Source organism: Rutidosis leptorrhynchoides, chromosome 3 (assembly GCF_046630445.1).
Source record: "Rutidosis leptorrhynchoides isolate AG116_Rl617_1_P2 chromosome 3, CSIRO_AGI_Rlap_v1, whole genome shotgun sequence".
Lineage (NCBI taxonomy): Eukaryota > Viridiplantae > Streptophyta > Magnoliopsida > Asterales > Asteraceae > Rutidosis > Rutidosis leptorrhynchoides.
Window position 1 is genome coordinate 643,510,083 of NC_092335.1, and position 22,847 is coordinate 643,532,929.

The 22,847-nt window shown below is 34.4% G+C and overlaps 2 non-coding genes across 2 annotated transcripts; both read left to right on the plus strand.

Annotated features, from left to right (window-relative positions):
• The first annotated feature begins 1,314 nt into the window (after positions 1-1,314).
• On the plus strand, positions 1,315-1,421 carry LOC139903161 (small nucleolar RNA R71). Its single transcript, XR_011778003.1, has one exon. It is a non-coding gene; the product is annotated as a small nucleolar RNA R71 (small nucleolar RNA).
• A 15,020-nt stretch (positions 1,422-16,441) lies between these two features.
• On the plus strand, positions 16,442-16,548 carry LOC139903758 (small nucleolar RNA R71). Its single transcript, XR_011778552.1, has one exon. It is a non-coding gene; the product is annotated as a small nucleolar RNA R71 (small nucleolar RNA).
• Positions 16,549-22,847: the final 6,299 nt, after the last annotated feature.

The following is a 22,847-nucleotide window of genomic DNA, read 5'->3' on the forward strand; positions in this document are numbered from 1 at the left end:
GGGTAGGTTGTCAGCAATTCCAACTGGGTGCTTAATGGTTTTATCAAAGAGTCGAACACTCATTTTCGTTGGACTTAACTTACCTACACCTAGTCTCTTATATAATGAAAGAGGCATAACACTTATACTCTCACCTAAATCTGCTAGTGCATCATACATGACACAATCACTAAGTAGACAAGGAATAATAAATTCACCCGGATCACCTAACCTGGGTGGAGGTTTTGGTGGAACTATCTTTAGCGAGTTTATTTTTACGGTTTTTGTTTCTTGCACTTTCTTATTCTTCTTCTTTTTTCCTAAGGTATCACAAATTTTATTACCTATCATTTTCTCATTCTCAACTCCTTTTCTTGGAAACGGGATGGGTGGTCTGTATAGTTCTACCACTGGCTTTACATACTTGGGTGGTGGTAGTGGTGTAACTTCTTCATTGTTACTTACATCTAAAATCTTCCCATCTTCTGGTGTTGGTTTTTCAGAATTTGTTGACACCATATTAACATTCTCATTCTGAAGATTTACTTCAGTATCACTCGGTAGCTTTCCTTATTCCCTCTCACTCATCATGCTAGCAAGAGTACCTACGTGTTTTTCTAGATTCAAGATGGAAGCTTGTTGAGTTCTAGATGACTGTTCAAATCTTTCATTTGTTTGGGTTTGAGTTGCAATAAATTGTGTTTGAGATTCCATTAGCTTTGCCATCATTTCTTCCAGATTTGGCTTTTTCTCTTCGGTTTGTTGTGGTGGTTTATACAAGCCAGGTCTTTGTTGATTAAAAGTGTTGTTTTGAGTTGGTTGGTTATTCGGACCTTGTTGGTTGTACGAGTTATTGTTGGGTCTATTTGGATTGTAAAGAATGTTTTGATTTCGATTGAAGTTTGGCCTTGGCGGTTGATAATTATTTTGATAATTTTTTCCGGCCTTTGGTTCATGTAGGAAACATTCTCTCGTTATTCCATCGTTTGCTCAATGTGACAATCTTTCGTTAAGTGTGGTCCACCGCATTGCTCACAACTGATTCGTATTGCGTGAATATCTTTAGTCATCTTTTCCATTCGTCTCTCGAAAGCATCTATTTTTGAGGAAACGGAATCAAGGTCATGGCTAGAATCGGCTCTAGCCGCTTTAGATGAACGAAAAATATCTTTTTCCTGGTGCCACTCATGTGAGTGGGAGACTGTGTTATTAATAATTTTGTGAGCTTCGGTTGCGGTTTTCTTCATAATGGAACCACCAGCTGCTGTGTCAATGTCTTTTCGTGTAGCAACATCGACACCTTGGTAGAATATTTGTACTATTTGATAAGTGTCTAAACCATGCTGAGGACATCCTCTCAACAACTTTTCGAATCTTGTCCACGCCTCATATAATTTTTCATTTGGCTTTTGCGCGAACGTAACAATTTCTCCTTGAAGTCTCACAGCTTTAGATACCGAAAAGAATCTTTTAAGAAAATTTTCAACTAAAACATCCCATGTATCAATCGCTCCTTCAGGTAACGATTCTAACCAATCTTTGGCTTCTCCCTTTAAAGTCCAGGGAAATAACATGAGATAGATCTGTTCATCCTCAACTTCTCTGATTTTGAATAGAGTACAGATCCTATTAAAGGTTCGAAGATGTTCGTTTGGATCTTCTTTTGGCGTACCACTATATTGGCATTGATTAGTTACCATGTGTAGGATTTGTCCTTTGATTTCATAATCTGGCGCATTAACATCTAGCTTAATAATGGCGTGACCTTGGCCCGTGCGTGTGGCTCTCATTCGGTCTTCCATACTTTGAGGTTCAGTTACTTCCATAATTGAATTTGTTGAATACGAATCACTAGAGGATTCTGATTTAACGGTTTTTTTCTTCGATAATCTCCGGATGAATAATTTGTGGTTCAGGATCTCTGAATTGTCCTTGAATATCCCACGGGTTTTCAATTGTGAAGTCGGTTTCAACCATTGGATTATCAGAAATTTGAGTTGGAGTACTTGTTCGACTAAATGATGATTCTAAAGAAAAATCAACGGCGACAATATTGGCTAGATGTCTCGATCGAGTTACAGGTGGTGAACGTATGAAAGGTGGTGAACATTTTGCTCAGTGCATTCACTGAATATCCTATTAGTTATAAAGATAAAAAATTATATAAGTTATCAAATTAATAGACTTTTCTGATTTTGCCCACGTTTCGAATTGCCAATAGATGAAGCAGGTAGCCAGGACCCTTTAAATCGGAAGCCCACAACTCGCCACTAACAAATCCAACTATTACTACGAACCAGAAAATTTGAATGTCTATCAATTTAATCGCTTAAAATAATTTTTCATCGAAATTTAAAGAAAATTCTATGTCGTAAAAACTAGAGCGTAGAAATGAGAAAGAAAAAGAAGCGCGTCGAAAAATAAAAATAAGAAAGAAAAACGTCGAAACTTAAAAGTCTAGAAATTAAATCTAAAAAGTTGCGTCTAAAGGTATTAAAACTTAAATGCAATTCTATATCAAAAACGGCAATAACTTAATTAGGCACTAAAATAAATAAACGACGTCGCAAAATTCTAAAGCGCCTAAATCTTAATTCTAAAGAAAAAGCACTTAAGGGATTTTACGGCAAAACCTGAAAATTTAGAAGTATAAAAATAATTACGGCAAAACTAAACTTAAAACTAAAATTACGAACGATACGATTAAAAACAACGAACTAAATAATAAAAATACAAGTTATAACTAAAATGATAAAAATACAAATTTTATAAAAATATTATTTTTATATTATTTATATAAAATTACTAAATTTATATAATTAATAAAACTAATAAAACTTAATTTTACAAATTAAAACTAAAATTAAAACTAAATAATAAAATATAAAACCCTAATTAATAATAATTAAAATATTAAAACCCTACGTGTAATTAATGCGTACCAGGATCAAACCTGTCAGCTCCCCTCATGCGACCGCATGAATTTATAGTGTTGGGCTCATGCGATCGCATGGCCCAATATTCCAGGATAGTATTGGGCTTCAAACAGGCTTCGGCCCAGCTAATTAATTTTATTAATTATTATTTGATTTATTATTATAGAAAATATTTATATTAATCTAAATAATTTTTTTTTAGATTTTAAATTTTTATAAAATAATAGATAGCTAAATTTTATAAAATAAAAATAACTTGTATTTTAAAAAAATAAAATAAAAATAAAAATACTTTTATAAACAAAATCTTAAAAATATTTTTTTTATTATAATTATATTTTTACAACTATAAATTAAAAATATTGCGTTTTAGCGTCCCCGGCAGCGGTGCCAAAAACTTGATGTGCAAGCAGAGGTGTACGAAATACTATTATTTTTAATACGAAATACGGTACAATTTACACAAGTTTTAATTATTTATATAGATGGGATATACCTAAACCTTGCTACAACACTTATAGGCGTGTGCCTAATCGTAGAGTAGTGTAGTTTTTAGTAAGTCCGGTTGGTTCCACGGGGAGCTAGTGATTACGTACTAATTTTAAACAACTATATTTATACAAAATATATATAATTATATATAGGTAGTATTATTATTATAAAAATGGAATTTTACCGTTTAATGACCGGTTTGTCGATTTTATATTTTAAGCGTAAAGATAAATGATAATAATTAAAGTGCGTAAAATAAATAACAATATTAAAATGACAATAAATAAAATGACAGTAAATAAAAGTGCGATAGAATATGAAATAAAACAATTATGCTTATTTAAACTTCCGTAACCTTGATGTTTGACGTTTTGATTTTAATTTATTACTCTGGGTTAATTGTCATTTGTCCTGGATTATTTGAAACCTATATGGTTTTTGCCCATAATAATCCATCGGTCATAAATATAAAATGCTCGTCAAATTAACCTTATTCCCAAAGTCAAATATTCCAACTAATTAGGGATTCGAACTGTAACAAGGTTTTAATACTTTGTTTAATGATTACACCAGGTTATCGACTGCGTATAATCCAAGGTTTTAATACTTTGTTAACAATTACACCAATTACCCTTGTATGTAATCCACCCCTGTTATAATTAGTCCATGATACATTAATTTATTCACTTGGCCATAATGAATAATAAATTACCTAATCCAATTGATTAATTAAATGATTTGTAACAGATGTCGTATAAACGTCACTAAATAAGACATTCTTAATCATTTAATAATTATTAGATTAACTAATTTGAAGATAGGTTCGACAGATTCCAACGAGTTGTCATTCGATTAGACAATACCCCCATCTATTAATAGTTCATAGTCCAATGTTCACAAGTGTCGGTCTTTTGTCCAAACCCGAATTATGGTACAAAATCCAATAACCCCGTCTTAATATTTAGCCCAACATCAAGATTACTTCAGCTCAAATAAGCATAATAATAACTTAGTTACGATACATTAATTGAAAAAGGAAGAACATAGCTTACAGTGATTATTTATCGCGTAGCGGTACACGGACAGAGTTCCGACTTAAAACCCGTAAAACATTTCTTACAATAACCCAATTATTATTAAACTTAAATTAAACTTAATATTATATATATATATATATATATATATATATATATATATATATATATATATATATATATATATATATATATATATATATATATATATATATATATACATTACAGATAGAAAGAAAAGAAAGAAAAAGATGTGTTTTGAGTCGACCAGAAGCCTGCTTTTTATAGGAATATTTCGAACTACAGTAGCCCATGCGATCGCATGGGCTTGAGGTGTTAATGCCATGCAATCGCATGGCACCTCTGGCCAGCTCACTATCCCTTATTTTTTAGCTTGTCGACATATTTATTATATATATATATATATATATATATATATATATATATATATATATATATATATATATATATATATATATATATAATTTATATTAATTATATATATTATATTATATTCTTGTGCATAGTTGACTTGTAATTTTAGCTCCGATGTCTCACTCGTTTACGCCCGATTTATGTCTCGGTTTCGGATTTTCGAACGTCCTTTCGTACGCTTAGATATCTTGTACTTTGTGTTTCGCGATTTGTAATTTGCACAAAAAATTATTTTCCTTAGCGTACGAAAGGACGTTCGAAAACCGCGGAATGCAAAGTACAAGATTTCTCAGCGTACGAAAGGACATTCGAAAATCCAAAACCGAGACCTGAGCCAACTATCAACGCGCGACTCAACGGAGTAGAAATTACAAGTCAACTATGTACATGAATAAAATATAATATATATATATATAATTATATAAAAATTATATATTATATATATATATATATATATATATTTAAATGTGTCGGCAAGCTATAAAACAAAGTAATGTGAGCTGTATCAGGAGGCCATGCGATCGCATGGCCTGGAAGAAGCATTTCCATGCGATCGCATGGAGTGAAAAACATGGCCAGGTCCTATAAATACCACGATTTCAGACGAGTAAATGTACACCTTATTCAATCTTATCTCTCACTCTCTCAATATATATTTATATTTATTTTATAATTTTAATTTTAATATTAAGTTAATAATAATAAGGTTATAGTAGCGAATGTTTTAAGTTTGTAAGTCAAAACTCTGTCCGTGTAACAGTACGCGATTAATACTCATTGTAAGTTATGTTCAACCTTTTTAAATTAATGTCTCGTAGCTAAGTTATTATTATGCTTATTTAAACCGAAGTAATCATGATGTTGGACTAAATATTAAGACGGGGTTATTGGGTTTTGGACCATAATTGGGGTTTGGACAAAAGACCGTCACTTGTGGAAATTGGACTATGGGCTATTAATGGGCTTTATATTTGTTTAACTGAATGATAGTTCGTTAATTTAATGTAGAGATTTACAATTTGACATATCTATAAATAGCCACAAACACTCGATCGGATACGATGGGCGGGATATTTATAAGTACAAATAATTGTTCATTTGACCGGACACGGGGATGGATTAATAGTCAATGGACTCATTAAAATAGGGGTGAATTACATACAAGGAAAATTGGTGTAATTGTTAACAAAGTATTAAAACCTTGAATTACACGCAGTCGATAACCTGGTGTATTCATTAAACAAATTATTAAGACCTTGTTACAGTTTAAGTCCCCAATTAGTTGGAATATTTGACTTCGAGTATAAGGGTAATTTGACGAGGACACTCGCACTTTATAATTATGACCGATGGACTATTATGGACAAAACCAGATGGACATATCGAATAATCCAGGACAAAGGACAATTAACCCATGGTAATAAATTAAAATCAACACGTCAAACATCATGATTACGGAAGTTTAAATAAGCATAATTCCTTTATTTTATATCTCATCGCACTTTTATTTAACGTCATTTTATTTATCGTACTTTAAATTATTGCACTTTCAATTATCGTACTTTTAGTTTATCGCATTTTTTATTTATCGTCATTTACTTTACGCTTTAAGTCATATTTATATTTAATATTTTACATTAGGTTTTAATTGTGATTTAAGTTTTAAAATCGACAAACCAGTCATTAAACGGTAAAACCCCCTTTTTATAATAATAATAATAATACTACTTATATATATATATATATATATATATATATATATATATATATATATATATATATATATATATATATATATATATATATATATATATATATATATATATATATATATATATATATATATATATATAGTTTAAAATAATTATAGCGTTAAACTCGACTGTATCCCTGTGGAACGAACCGGACTTACTAAAAACTACACTACTCTACGATTAGGTACACTGCCTATAAGTGTTGTAGCAAGGTTTAGGTATATCCATTCTATAAATAAATAAATAACTTTTGTAAAATTGTATCGTATTTAATAGTATTTCGTAGTAAAATATAATCTATTTCATACTACACCTCGCACACATCAAAAACCACCCTAGACCAAGAACACAATCACTTGCAATTCCTAAACTAGTTGTCTAGATCACCTAAGGTGTTGAAGCACATATTGATTCACTTCTCAAATCACTAAGAGAGCTACACAACATATGTAATCAAAGTCAAGCCTAAAACAAACTCATAGTAATGGATCTTTAGCCAACTCAACAACACATGATCATGTAATTCATTCAAACAATAATAATTAATTGATTTAGGGCAAACACTAGCATTAGAGATTCATAGATAAGCAAACACAAGAGATTTAGCCAATCATGGCTAAAATTAAGCTAATAATAAGCATAGAAATGTAAATCATCATCATCTTCAAGTTATTACAAGTAAGCAATGCTAAATATGAAAAATATGGTGAAGATTACAACCCAAAATGTAAAGAAGATGAAGATCTAAGATAAACAATGATGAATCTTGAGCTAGCTTCCTTGAATCCACCCTTAAACACCAATGGATGATGAAATTAGGGTTTAGTGTGTGAAATTCGGACCTTAAGCAGCTGCTCCCAAAGATGCATATGAAAAATGACCTAATCTCGTTCCTTTTATCGTGCTGAAAATCTGGGGTGAAACAGCGTCAGGAGCACCGCTTTTACTTCAGGAGCGGCGCTTTTGGCTTGGTGAGGAGCGGCGTTTTTGACTTTGGAACGCCGCTTTTGGCTCTGAACAGGGGCGACACTTTTGCTGAGGAGCGACGCTTTTGGCTGATCAGGAGCGACGCTTTTGACGTTTATAACGGCGCTTTTGCTCACTGAAGAAAAATGGAGATAAATCACGCATAATAGCGCCGCTTTTCCTTATGGAACGGTGCTTTTGGTCCTTCAGGAGCGGTGCTCCTTCACAGGAGTGCCGCTTTTTGAGCTATTTCCTGCACTTGTCATTTTCTTAGCCAATTTTGCCCATGATTTGGTCAATTTTACACCAAATCAACTCTTTAGCCCTTAATTTACCAATTATTTCAATAATACACTAACTAGGCTCTGAGATAGTCAAAAATCGAGCAAAGTGAGGTAGATATCGCAAAATAAAGTATATATAAATGGAGCGATATCAAACCCCCTACATTTGAACCTTTGCTTGTCCTCAAGCAAATAATCGAAAAAACAAGCTTTGGAGATAGAGAACAAATAAGTGAACATTGCCAAAGCGCAAGAAGGTTAAGCTCAAAATGATACCTTTCATGAATATGCACCAGGCGGTAATAGCATTCTCCAAAAACTTGCACTTGCTAGGACCAAGCACAATCATCCTCTTCTTTCTACCAACAATAGCTTAGCTCAAGCTCCCACTAGTATCTTAAAATCTTCAATCCTCAAATGCTAACATAATTCAAGCCTAAGTCTACCCGAACTAATCAAGCCCCCGGTCAAAGTCAACTTCATATACGAGAAGGTCATCAAACACCAATCACAATAGTATCAAATCATTGCAAACTCGAACTTGACCTCCTTGACCTTGACCAAATATGTAGGATTCACAGGATAGCCATAAACTCATCAAACAAATCGATCATATCAAATACAAGTCTACTCAAACAAACTCAAAGTGTACCCAAAGTATGTAAAATGCACCCCGAAATGAATAAGGGCCATGAAAATCGCACACATCTTCACTAATCATGAAATGCATCGTGTAAAGAATACGTTTCCAAAAAGAATGCTCATCTCATCAATTCGTAATGGTTATCCTTCTTCCACCTCCATGCCCCAAAAACACCTATTTTTCATCAACTCCAAAAGATGTTCATCAATTCCAAATATATGTATCGTCAATTCCAATTGATAATCGTCAATTCCAAGTATAGGGTTAAGGTGGGTGTGCCAAAGGTCAATTCCAAGTATTTGGTTACCCGGGCACGGGGAAACCGGCACTCATCAAGCTTTCTATCACAACTCTACGGTTTCTCTCATAGTAGGGCGAAAGCATTGACGGAGGTTCGTGGAATTAGGGCCCCACATGGCTAAATAAGAGAGTCTGCCAATTCCAAATTTTTGAAGCACTAGGAAGACTTTAACTTCCTTTCAAACAATCGAGCTTGACTTGGGAGACCTTACTCCCAAGCTTGGAACAAACATAACTTGGAAGACTTTACTTCCAAGTTTGGAAGACTTTACTTCCAAAACAAGATGATGCTTATTTATTTCCCACATAACAAGCTTTTATGCTTATTTTTAGAAAGGGTAGGAAGTAGTTACTACCTTTTCGTTAATTGCAATCGCAAGGGTGCCATAGCTTTTGGCTATGAGTTGTGTTGTCTAGCAACACTAGCACGAAGCCATTGCTCCTAAATATGTTAGCACTTTGTGAAGCTCGGTGGCTCCTCTTCCCACGGTACGATACATCGGTTGAAACATCGTGAAATGATGAGACAATCAATGTCAATATAAAATGGTGTGGATTAGGAAGTCTCCCACACCAAGTAGAATGAAATTCGGGAGACTTGACTCCCTACAATGGATGGACTCGATTCATCCAGAAGTGTTAAAGCATAAAGCTTTAAACACTTGGTTTTGGTGCACATGCATGAAAGACTTTAACTTTCAAGCATTAATTTGATTTTTCTCAAAATTTTATCATTTTCGCGCAAAATCATAAGAAAAGTGAAAGACTTTACTTTCACTTGGTGAAATACAAGCATGAAACAAAAGGAAGACTTTACTTCCTTTAAGTTTTGAAAATCAAGGAAAAGACTTTACTTTTCCCAAAAAGTTTAAAAATTTTACAGGTTTCAACCATTTTAGTATTTATGATATGATTTAGTGTAATGGTTAAAAACTTGTTCCAAAAATTGTTCGACAATGCAAGTTTTAATCTTTAGAGAGTATATGTGACTAGTTTACCCGAAAAAGTTTAAAAATGGCCCGAAATTTTAACACTCCCCCTACATTTAGCGTATGCAATGCCCTCATTGCATTAAAGCGATAGAATAAGTGAAAATGGGGGACATTTTGAAATAGAGAAGATGGGAGGGAAGAAAATAAAAACCGGTGAAGATCAAACGATCTTTGTTATTACCATTCGAGTATTACTTAATCACCAAAATTCGCTTGCATGTTGTTGCACCACTTGTTGAGCCAAAAGAAGGAGCCAAGTGCATATGGCATTCCCTACAATTGAAGTATGCTCACAAGGTACAAAATGTGCGGGGCCATACTCGGGAGAGTATGTGCACCCACAATAAAATCATAACGCTCCAAATATATCAACAAAATCATACAAACATTTTCCAACACAATAAGATATTCAACCAAACTACTCAACCGATAATATCACTCGCAAAATATAAACTCCATATTTCAACAACCAAACATAAAATATCCATGATCAACATCACACATGCGTAATTCGACGAATCAACCAACATATCAAATCGGCATCAAACACACAATCAACAATAATGAAAACATCACAATCCTAAATAATCTTAAGTTATTACATGCCAATATTCAAGTTCAAATTTTTTTATCCGAGAACTACAAGCCATCCGGATCCAAATAACTAGCAACATAAACACAATCAAACATAATCCAAATTGTTTTTGCCACACACACACACATAAAAGTATCGAAATGTTCAAACGTTCCCAAACTGACCTCCCTTAGTTCTTACATGCCAAAAAATTCAAATAAATTGTTTCCCAAATCAACCATCATAAAATTAACTAAACCAACAAACAAAAGAGAGTGAGAATGCAACCATAGGAATCACCACCAATTGTACCCTCCATAATATGAGCTCGCGCTCCCGTAGGATTGGTCCTGATTTGGGTATTGATCGTAGTTGGGTGGATTATCCCATGTACCTTGCTCGCTTAATTGTTGTTGTTCTCCCCTCATCCTAGCAAAGTACTAAAACTCTTGAGCTCTCCTTAGTGCCTCGTTTGGGTCATAGTTGATTAGTTGTTGGGTTCTAGGTTGATTTTAATCATACGGGTTAAAGGTGGGAGAAAATGGCCTCAGGGAAGTTGGGTCCGCTTGATGAAGTTGGCTACAATGAGCTTCACATTGAGTATGTGCCCGTAGGCCCAAGAAGTTGTAGCGTGCTTCATATTCTTGGTTTGCTTGGTTAATATTAGTTTTATTAAATTGACTTTCAAGCCAAGCTTGGTCATACCCACTCAGAGCACTACTCCTCGCACCGTGTTACCCATTTCATATTCATGCCTTACCCTTTCCTCTTCTTCCTCTTCCTCTTCTTCTTCTTCCTCCTCCTCCTCCTCCTCCTCCTCCTCCTCCTAATCCTCCTCCTCCTCTTCTTCTTCTTCTTCTTCTTCTTCTTCTTCTTCTTCTTCTTCTTCTTCTTCTTCTTCTTCTTCTTCTTCTTCTTCTTCTTCTTCTTCTTCTTCTTCTTCTTCTTCTTCTTCTTCTTCTTCTTCTTCTTCTTCTTCTTCTTCTTCTTCTTCTTCTTCTTCTTCTTCTTCTTCTTCTTCTTCTTCTTCTTCTTCTTCTTCTTCTTCTTCTTCTTCTACTTCTTCTTCTTCTTCTTCTTCATTTCTCTCAATAGCATTTAGATCAAACCATCTCCTCATTTTTTTGTTCACATCCCTCTTGAGAATCTTACCGCCCTTATAGTCAGCATACCCAAATTTGGTCATTTCATAGGTCGTGAACCTCGAAAGATCAATTTCCAAATACTTTGCTATCCTTGTAACAAAAACACCACCCACAGTACCTCTCTTCCCTTTTGTCCCAGTCTTGTCGAAAAGATAGTCAGCAATAAGATGAGGGACATAGACATTCACCTGATTTGAGATTCGATCAGTGAGCCAAATGTCCAAGTAGGACATCTTCTCATTGCTATGGAAATGGTAGTTGACCGTATTTGCAATGAATTGGGCTATGATCCGAAGGTTATGTGTCCTAAGAGTGTTGGCTACGGTTTTACCCGGGCAGAAAGCCCCAATGCTCATTTCATGCCAAGCGACTGGAAAGTTAAACTCTTCCGTGTTGGTAGTGGGGATTCGGCAAGTGAAAAGATAGTCCCAAAGGGCGTTGGTGTTGTTCCTAAACTCTGTGTAAATCCCTAAGGCCCTGATAAGTTGGAGCATGCTCAAATTTCGTTGTTGGCCTCCCAGGTTAAAGGTCATGTATTCTGGGTCAGTAATTGTTTCTACTCTGAAATTGACAATAAGGGTGGAAGTGAACTCCAAGGTTGGGACCATGTAAATGGGCTCATTATACCAAAAGATTGGAACCCAAGGGTTGATTTGTCTATTCTCATATGGAGCATTAAAAAGACTCTCAGCCTCAGCAGTCATACCGGCCTCATCCAGAAGAGATCAGTCAATGCATTTCCCTGGATAGAAACTGTCCCTAAGCCTAAGCTCTAAGCCATCTCTAAAACGTGGGTTCAGCAAAATCTGTTGTAACCACGGGTCTGATGAAAGTCTTTGGATATCCTCTAGAATTTGTGGCATTTCTTCATCTTCAACCTCAACCTCAACCTCTTGTTGAGCTGGACGTTTACCCCTACCCTTAACTCTAATACTCTTTTATATTTTTGCTTCGCTTACCGAGCCACCATGTGACTTTGTTGGTACGTTAGTCTATAAGACAAGACAACAACAGAAAAACATTGTGGAGAGATAAAAGTTAGCACATAAACAATTCACTTTCAAAGTCCAATCATAATTTCCAAGTTGATTTCAAAGATTCACAATTAATTTCATCATGCATAACATGCGCGTGTATATCATACATGAATAAAATAATTGCATTTAGGCATGGTCAATATGTGAAATCAAACAAGGCAAACAATTTGGTGAAATTTCAAGCTTTACACAAAGTTGAAACATTTAGCTCATGCAAGTAATTGTAAATCATATGTTGTATCATAAGCTAAACATGCATTATATTCAACTAGTAAGCTTATGGTCAACATGAATCAATTGCAAAAAGTTAACACTAGCCAAAGCCTATTTAGTTCAAAATTCGACTAAGACAAGAGTATTCATCAAATTATATCAATTCTTCATGTTATAGGATAAATATACCGCAAACAAGCACATTATCACCAATCACATTGCTCAAATTGGTCAAACTCATTCAAAACCCTAGCTTATGAACCCTAATTTTCAATTTCAAATCATACAAGCATGAAAGATAGATTCGAAGCAAGATAATCATGGTAGACTAACAATTAAGCATCAACAATAACAATTAAGACTCCAATTTGTCTCAAAATCAAAAACCCCCAAATTGGATGAACCCTAGAATTTCAAAGTTAAAATCTATGTAACAAAGCATGTAAATCATGTTAATAAGCATCAATGTAGTCTAGATTCATCAACAATTTGACCATTAACATCATAAATCAAGCATAATCTACGAATTAAGCATAAATAGAAAAATGATAAAAATCAATTAAATCATGTTAAAGAGTGAATTAAAATGATGGATTCTTATTTTTCCCATGTTAGATAATGAATATATGCAAGAAAATTGATGGAATTTGAATCCTTGGGTCGATTTAGGTCGATTAGGGTTATAGATGCGCCGCTATTAGAGAGAAAATTGAAGTTGGGTGTGAAAAAAATGAAGTTTTGGTCGTGCAGAATTCTTAAGTAGCAGATGCAAAAGCGCCGCTTTTCAAACAGGAGCGCCGCTCCTGACAAAAACAGAAGCGTCGCTTTTGAAAGAAAAGCATCACTCTATTTTAGAAACAAAAGCGCCGTTCTTGGCTACTGCTCATTTTTGACACAAAATTGCAGGTTAATACGTCGGTCTTGTGAAAGAAGCGTCGCTCTTGCAAATGAAAAGCGCCGCTCCTAGGACAAAAGCGCCGCTTTTGTACCTGATTGCAGTTTTTCCAATTTTAAGTCCATTTTGACCAATTCACAAACTTTTTTTGACGTTTTCCGGTTTACCCATATGCATGCAATACAAAAACATAAAAATACAACTAAACAAAGGAATATCATACAATTCTAAACGGAATGCAATTAAAAAAAATTATATACACAATTGTGGAAAGTTTTTAACGAGTCTATCACCCGACTCCCATCCCCTTGAGATTTCAACTAATGCCGGGGTAGTAAACCTCCCTTCCCTTTGAACTAAGGGAAACATTTTTATTACCACCACCACTTAACATTGACATTAACCAATCATTCATTACCTTAGTTTCATTGATTAACTCCTTAAGTTTTACTTTCTCATGCTTTGACAAATTTGACACTAGGCGTTTTCTCAGGTGCTCATCCTTTTTGGATGAAGCCCGATGCACCCGCCCAAATAACTTTCGCATAGACTTGTCAACAACATCGTTTTGATTTTTGGCTTTACCTTGAATTCCCTTGGTTAATCCCCCACTACCTTTAATTGGTGAACCTACCTGCCTTATGCTTGCAACGCATTGCATACTAGCAACAACTTGTGGTGTGGTCAATGGTATTGATGGTGTTTTAACACGTTTGGTTTTTATGCTCATGCACTTCCCTTTATTCCGAAGAGTCAATTTCCCAGTCCTAAAGTCAAAGAAAGAGCCCGCGGTTGCCAAAAATGGCCTTCCCAAAAGAAGGGGTACAACCGGGTCTTCCTTTATATCAACAATAACAAAGTCAATGGGAAATTCCATGTCCCCCACCTTAACAATTAAGTCTTCGGAGATCCCCATACTAGAGTTAATTTATTGATCAATTAATTTGACTCCCATTGTAGTGGGTGAAATATCACCTAGGCCTAGCCTTTTTTAAACGAAATAGGGCATGAAGTTGATACTTGCTCCCGAATCGGCTAAAGATGTGAGCATCTCCGAACCGTTTACATTGCATGGGATAAGAAAAGGTCCGGGATCACCCATTTTTGATGGTAGGTTACATTTCTTTAAAATTCCATCAAACTCCTTTTTCAAGAAAGCGGTGGATGCTTGCTCGACATCTCCTTTTTTGGCCATGAGTGTCTTCAAAAATTTTCCATAGTTGGGCATATTCTCAAGTACTTCCGCCAAGGGGAGTTTAACATAAATATTTTCGTTGTCGGATAAAGTTGACTTACAATCCACATCATTTAGATGTGTATGATGTAGTGATTAAAGATGTGAGACCGGTGTCTCATTTTTCTCCTTAGTTGATGTAGTAGAAACCTCGACCTTTTCCTTTTGTGCCTTCGTATTCAATAAAGTTTCGACCTTTTGCTCTTTATCAACCTTCCCCAATTGAATTTGCTTAAAATTACCCTTTAACTCCTTGCATGTCGACTCGGTAGTCTCCATGGACATTACACTTTTAACTTGGTAGGGAATGAATGTTGCATCATCCAAATCTTCCGAAAACTTGAATACCCCATAGTCGATAGTATCAATTTCTAACGCTTCATCAAAATCAAAATTGTCTCCTTCAATATCGAACTTGAAAGCTTGAGGATATTCGGATTGATCTTCTTCGGTTGAATCGATCGAGTTCACTTGAGCATAAGTATTGGTGGGATTTGATTGAATTGGTAGTGTTGCTCTCGATAGGAATAACTCTCGTGTTATTTTGGTGGTTTTGTTGGTTGTTTCGGTTGTTGTTGTAATTATTTGGGCTGACTTGAGTGTTTGAAGGTAAAGTTCCTTGTGGTCTTTCGGTAACTTGATTTGAAATTCTTCCAATGGTGCTCTCAAGGTTTTGGAATGAAGCTTGTTGGTTTCGAAGTTGTTGCTTCAAGAGCTCATTCTCTTTCATTAGAAAAGCTTCGGTTGATTCTACCTTCTTGATGTAGTTTTGCATGATTTCTTCTAAGCTCTTCGTAGGTTGGGATTGTTGATTGTTTTGTTGAGGTTGTTGATTGTAATCTTGGTTATTTTGTGGTTGACTATAACCTTGATTTTTTTAATAATTTGAATTTGCTTTATAGTTGTAAGGTTGGTTGTTGTAAGGTTGTTGGTTTTGGTTTTGGAAGTTGTTGTTTCGGTTTGGGTTATAGTTGTTGTAACCTTGATTTCGGTTTTGGTTTGTGAATCCGGGTGGTGTATTGGTTGGGTTGGTGAATGATACTTTTTTTGATTAGGATTGTAGTAGCTTTGGTTAGATGTTCCTCCCCGTTGGTAGTTTTGATTACTCACATAGTTCACATGAGCATCCGAATTCATGGGAATATCATCTAGATCAACATGATTGCATTGAGTAATTTGAGGACAATTCTTTGTGAGATGTGGACCCTCACATCGTTGACAACCTACTTGCATTACAACTACCGTTTGTTGAATCTTCTTCAATTCTTTCCCAAATGTTTGAAATTGATTGTTCAAGCTTGCAAGCGTCACTTGCCCATTTTCACTATCGACTTGTGCTACATTCGTTCTTGCTAAATCTCGCGGTAAAGGTGCCCATTAATATGTGTTGACCGAGATATCTTCTAGCATAATTTCGGCCGCATTTGGTGATTTTTACATAAATACCCCACCGGATGAAGAATCACGATATCGCTTCGTTAACATATTACAACCTCGATAGAATGTGTTGATATACTCCTTCTTTGTCAAACCATGTGGTGGGCAAGCTCTTAGTAGCTTCTTAAATCGTACTCATGCATCATACAAACTCTCATCAACCCATTGTGTGAACCCATTAATCTCCATTCTAAGTCGCTCTACTTTTGACGGTGGATTGAAATAATTGATAAACTCGTTTGTTAATTCTTGAAAAGACCTTATGGAATCGTATGATAAACTTCGCATCCAAGCTTTTGCGTCTCCTTGAAGTGTGAAGGGGAATGCCCTTAGCTTAAAAGCGTCATCGGTGACGTTTTTGGTTTTGTAAATATCACAAAGATCATTAAAGTGTTGAATATGTTCCAACGGGTTTTCATCTATCAACCCATAAAAGTATGTATCCTTGATCAACGTGAAAAAGTTACCCTCGATCTTCCAATTATCCGCTTCAATTGGTGGTTTTGTGATAGCCGGTGCTATCATTGTTGGTGCAACCAATCTAGCGTTCTACATTGGCGTGTCGTTTGGATCATTCAATAAATCTTGATTAACCTGAGGACCATTAGGATTGCCCTCTTCATCGTGAATCGGATTACCGTTTGGATCCATCTCTTCTAAACAAAATGGCAAAGCTTCGAAATTCTTTCTTAATACCATTTCTTCTCTACGATTATAAACCCCGTGCACGTGTCCTTCCGGATCGGAAAATGGTTGTGTGAATTCTTGATCCTCGTGAGACCTTGTTTTCATACACCAAAGGTACCTATCCTTCAATCACAACACAAACGCAAACGGTTTTCCAAACGAAAATAATACTCTAAAATGCCAAAAGTAACTTCCGTAAGGGTGAACCCCTACGAAAGGATCGAATAATTAAAAGTTTAAATCAAATAACCAACTAAGCTAACGACAATCCCCAGCAGCGGCGCCAAGAAAGTGTTGATGCGTGCGTGACAATACATCTTTTACCCTCTAAATTTATACAAGACTCAAATATTACAAATAAGCACACACAACTAACGAGCCCTTAGAACCCGGTTATTATAGCAGTTTGATGTAAGTATTCTTATCAAGTTCTTCCCAAGAGACGTGGTGTAAGTCGGATATTTGAAACTATCAATTGTCCTAGGGTTTGTTTGATTTTGGGGGGGGGGGGGGGTCGATTCATATCAACTAACAACTAAAACTTACACAATTAAACAAACCTAAATTTATCAATTAAACTAGTATAAAGAAACAAGTAGTGAAGTATTAAGACTTAAAACAAATTAACTAAGACGTGTTCACTTATCTAATCCTCTCTATGCTTGGCTTGCCCCGTTTTGCCTATATTGCTATCTCATTAGTTGTTGAACTATTAAATGTTTCGCACCACTACTAAACCTCAAATCAAATGATACTCCACGAATTCACATAAGCTTCATATCTTAAGATCGAGTTAAGCATAATTTGGTCATTGAGATTGAGCTTAGGTTAAAATCACTTAAAACCTCCAACTATCAAAATCACTTAAGATAATCGGAATTACTATGTTGACTAGAGGCCAATTAAAAACCAACCTAGATCAAGAACACAATCACTTGCAATTCCTAAACTAGTTGTTTAGATCACCTAAGGTGTTGAAGCACATATTGATTCACTTCTCAAATCACTAAGAGTGCTACACAACATATGTAATCAAAGTCAAGCCTAAAACTAACTCATAGTAATGGATCTTTAGCCAACTCAACAACACATGATCATGTAATTCATTCAAACAACTATAATCAATTGATTTGGGGTAAACACTAGCATTAGAGATTCTTAGATAAGCAAACACAAGAGATTTAGCCAATCATGGCTAAAATTAAACTAATAATAAGCATAGAAATGTAAATCATCATCATCTTCAAGTTATTACAAGTAATCAATGATAAATATGAAAAGTAAGGTGAAGATTACAACCCAAAATGTAAAGAAGATGAATCTTGAGCTAGCTTCCTTGAATCCACCCTTAAACACCAATGGATGATGAAATTATGGTTTAGTGTGTGAAATTCGGACCTTAAGCAGCTGCTCTCAAAGATGCATATTAAAAATGGCCTAATCTCGTTCCTTTTATAGTGCTGAAAATCTGGGCTGAAATAGCGTCAGGAGCGCCGCTTTTACTTCAGGAGCGGTGCTTTTGGCTTGGTGAAGAGCGACGCTTTTGACTTTGGAACGCCGCTTTTGGCTCTGAACAGGGGCGACGCTTTTGCTGATCAGGAGTGACGCTTTTGACGTTTAGAACGGCGCTTTTGCTCACTGAAGAAAAATGGAGACAAATCGTGCATAATAGCGCCGCTTTTCCTTATGGAATGGTGCTTTTGGGCCTTCAGGAGCGGCGCTCCTTCACAGGAGCGGCGCTTTTTGAGCTGTTTCCTGCACTTGTCATTTTCTTAGCTAATTTTGCTCATGATTTGGTCAATTTTACACCAAATCAACTCCTTAGCCCTTAATTTACCAATTAGCTCAATAACACACTAACTAGGCTCCTTAGCCCTTATATATATATATATATAGTATTCCTAAAATTGAATTCTTGGTGTATTCCTAAAGTTGAGTTCTTGGTGTATTTAAAGAATATTTGTAGTGACCCGAACTTTTCCATGTTTATATATATTAATTGAGATTGATATTTACATGACTAAATGTTTCCAACGTGTTAAGCAATCAAACTTGTTAAGACTTGATTAAATGAAATAAGTTTCATATAGACAATTGATCACCCAAGTTGACCGGCGTTTCATGAACGTTGCAAAATTGTAAAAACTACATGTTGTGGTATATATAGACATATATATATGGTTGACATAAGATTATGATGAGTAATTATCTCACTAAATATATTAACAATGTGTTATATACATAAGAAATGAGATTACTAAGTTAAGAAACTGGAAATGATATATATAACGATTATCGTTATGATAACGTCTACTAAATACATATGTATCATATTAAGATATTGATACACTATATTTAACATGATAAAATGATATTTAAATATATCATTAAGTGTATTAACAATGAACTACATATGTAAAAACAAGACTACTAACTCAAGAATTACGAAACGAGACTTATATGTAACGATATTTTAATGTGTATATCATATTAAGAGATATTCATACATCATAATATCATGATAATATAATAATTTAACATCTCATTTAATATAATAAACATTGGGTTAACAACATTAATTGAGATCGTTAACTTAAAGGTTTCAAAACAACACTTACATGTAACGACTAACGAAGACTTAACGACTCCATTAGAATGTATATACATGTTGTGTTTTGATATGTATTCTTACACTTTTGAAAGACTTCAAGACACATATCAAAGTACTTCTACTTAACAAAAATTCTTACAATTACATCCTCGTTCAGTTTCATCAACAATTCTACTCGTATGCACCCGTATTCGTACTCGTACAATACACAGCTTTTAGATGTATGTATTATTGGTATATACACTCCAATGATCAGCTCTTAGTAGCCCATGTGAGTCACCTAACACATGTGGGAACCATCATTTGGCAACTAGCATGAAATATCTCATAAAATTACAAAAGTATTAGTAATCATTCATGACTTATTTACATGAAAACAAAATTACATATCCTTTATATCTAATCCATATACCAACGACCAAAAACACCTACAAATACTTTCATTCTTCAATTTTCTTCATCTAATTGATCTCTCTCAAGTTCCATCTTCAAGTTCTAAGTGTTCTTCATAAATTCCATAAGTATAGTTTCATAAAAATCAAGAATACTACCAAGTTTGCAAGTTTACTTCCAAGCTTTCTAATCCATTCCAAGTAATCATCTAAGATCAAGGAACCTTTGTTATTTACAGTAGGTTATCTTTCTAATTCAAGGTAATATTCATATTCAAACTTTGATTCAATTTCTACAACTATAACAATCTTATTTCGAGTGAAAATCTTACTTGAACTGTTTTCGTGTCATGATTCTGCTTCAAGAACTTTCAAGCCATACAAGGATCCTTTGAAGCTAGATCCATTTTTCTCATTTCTAGTAGTTTTATCCAGAAAACTTGAGGTAGTAATGATGTTCATAACATCATTCGATTCATACATATAAAGCTATCTTATTCGAAGATTTAAACTTGTAATCACTAGAACATAGTTTAGTTAATTCTAAACTTGTTCGCAAACAAAAGTTAATCATTCTAACTTGACTTTTAAAATAAAATAAACACATGTTCTATATCTATATGATATGCTAACTTAATGATTTAAAACCTGGAAACACGATGAACACCATAAAATCGGATATACGCCGTCGTAGTGAAACCGGGGGCTGTTTTGGTTTGGATAATTAAAAACTATGATAAACTTTGATTTAAAAGTTGTTCTTATGGGAAAATGATTTTTCATATGAAATTATGTTTTTCAAAATGAAACTATATCCAAAAATCTTGGTTAAACTCAAAGTGAAAGTATGTTTTTCAAAATGGTCATCAAGATGTCGTTCTTTCGACGGAAATGACTACCTCTTTAGTAATTGACATGTAACTTAAATTTCTGACTATAAACCTATACTTTTTCTGTTTGGATTCTTAAATTAGAGTTAAATATGAAATCATAGCAATTTGTTTCACTCAAAACGGATTTAAAATGAAGAAGTTATGGGTAAAACAAGATTGGATATTTTTGATCCTTTTAGCTACAGGAAATGTTTAACAAATCTATACAAATCATATCCTAGCTAACTTATATTGTATTATACATGTATTCTAATATATTATGTAATCTTGGGATACCACAGACACGTATGCAAATTTTTTGACATATCATATCGACCCATGTATATATATTATTTGGAACAACCATAGACACTCTATATGCAGTAATGTTGGAGTTAGCTATATAGGATTGAGGTTGATTCCAAAAATATATATACTTTGAGTTGTGATCTAGCCTGAGACGTGTATACACTGGGTCGTGGATTGATTCAAGATAATATATATCGATTTATTTCTGTACATCTAACTGTGGACAACTAGTTGTAGGTTACTAACGAGGACAGCTGACTTAATACACTCAAATCTTTAAAACATAATAAAAATGGTTATAATTATATTTTGATCATACTTTGATATATATGTACATATTTGTATAGGTTCGTGAATCGATCCGTGGCCAAGTCTTATTTCCGAGGAAGGAAATATCTGTGAAAGTGAGTTATAGTCCCACTTTTAAAATCTAATATTTTTGGGATGAGAATACATGCAGGTTTTATAAATGATTTACAAAATAGACACAAGTACGTGAAATTACATTCTATGGTTGAATTATCGAAATCGAATATGCCCCTTTTTATTAAGTCTGGTAATCTAAGAATTAGGGAACAGACACCCTAATTGACGCGAATCCTAAAGATAGATCTATTGGGCCTAACAAACCCCATCCAAAGTACCGGATGCTTTAGTACTTCGAAATTTATATCATATCCGAAGGGTGTCCCGGAATGATGTGGATATTCTTATATATGCATCTTGTTAATGTCGGTTACCAGGTGTTCACCATATGAATGATTTTTATCTCTATGTATGGGATGTGTATTGAAATATGAAATCTTGTGGTCTATTGTTACGATTTGATATATATAGGTTAAACCTATAACTCACCAACATTTTTGTTGACGTTTAAAGCATGTTTATTCTCAGGTGAATATTAAGAGCTTCCGCTGTTGCATACTAAAATAAGGACAAGATTTGGAGTCCATGTTTGTATGATATTGTGTAAAAACTGCATTCAAGAAACATATGTCGATGTAATATATTTCTATTGTAAACTATTATGTAATGGTCGTGTGTAAATAGTATATTTTAGATTATCATGATTTAATAAACTACGTAATGTTTTTAAAACCTTTATTGATAAAATAAAGGTTATGGTTGTTTTAAAAATGAATGCAGTCTTTGAAAAACGTCTCATATAGAGGTCAAAACCTCGCAACGAAATTAATTAATATGGAACGTTTATAATCAATATGAATGGGACATTTCAGTTGGTATCTGAGCGTTGGTCTTAGAGAACCAGAAAATTTGCATTAGTGTGTCTTATCGAGTTTGTTAGGATGCATTAGTGAGTCTGGACTTCGACCGTGTTTTCTTTATAAATGATTGCTTAACATTTTTGATGGAAACTATATATTATTAACATGTAAATATTATCTGATATATTAATCTCTTAACATGTTTGATATTGTGTGATAGATGTCTACCTCTAGCACAAATCCCATTGACTCACCTAATAATAACGAAGAGTCGAATATATATTGACAAGATTTACAAGTTCCCGAAGAACCGGAAGAAGAGGAAACGGAACCGGAAGAAGAGGAACCGGAAGAAGAGGAACCAGAAGAAGAGGAACCGGAAGAAGAAGAGGTTCCGGAG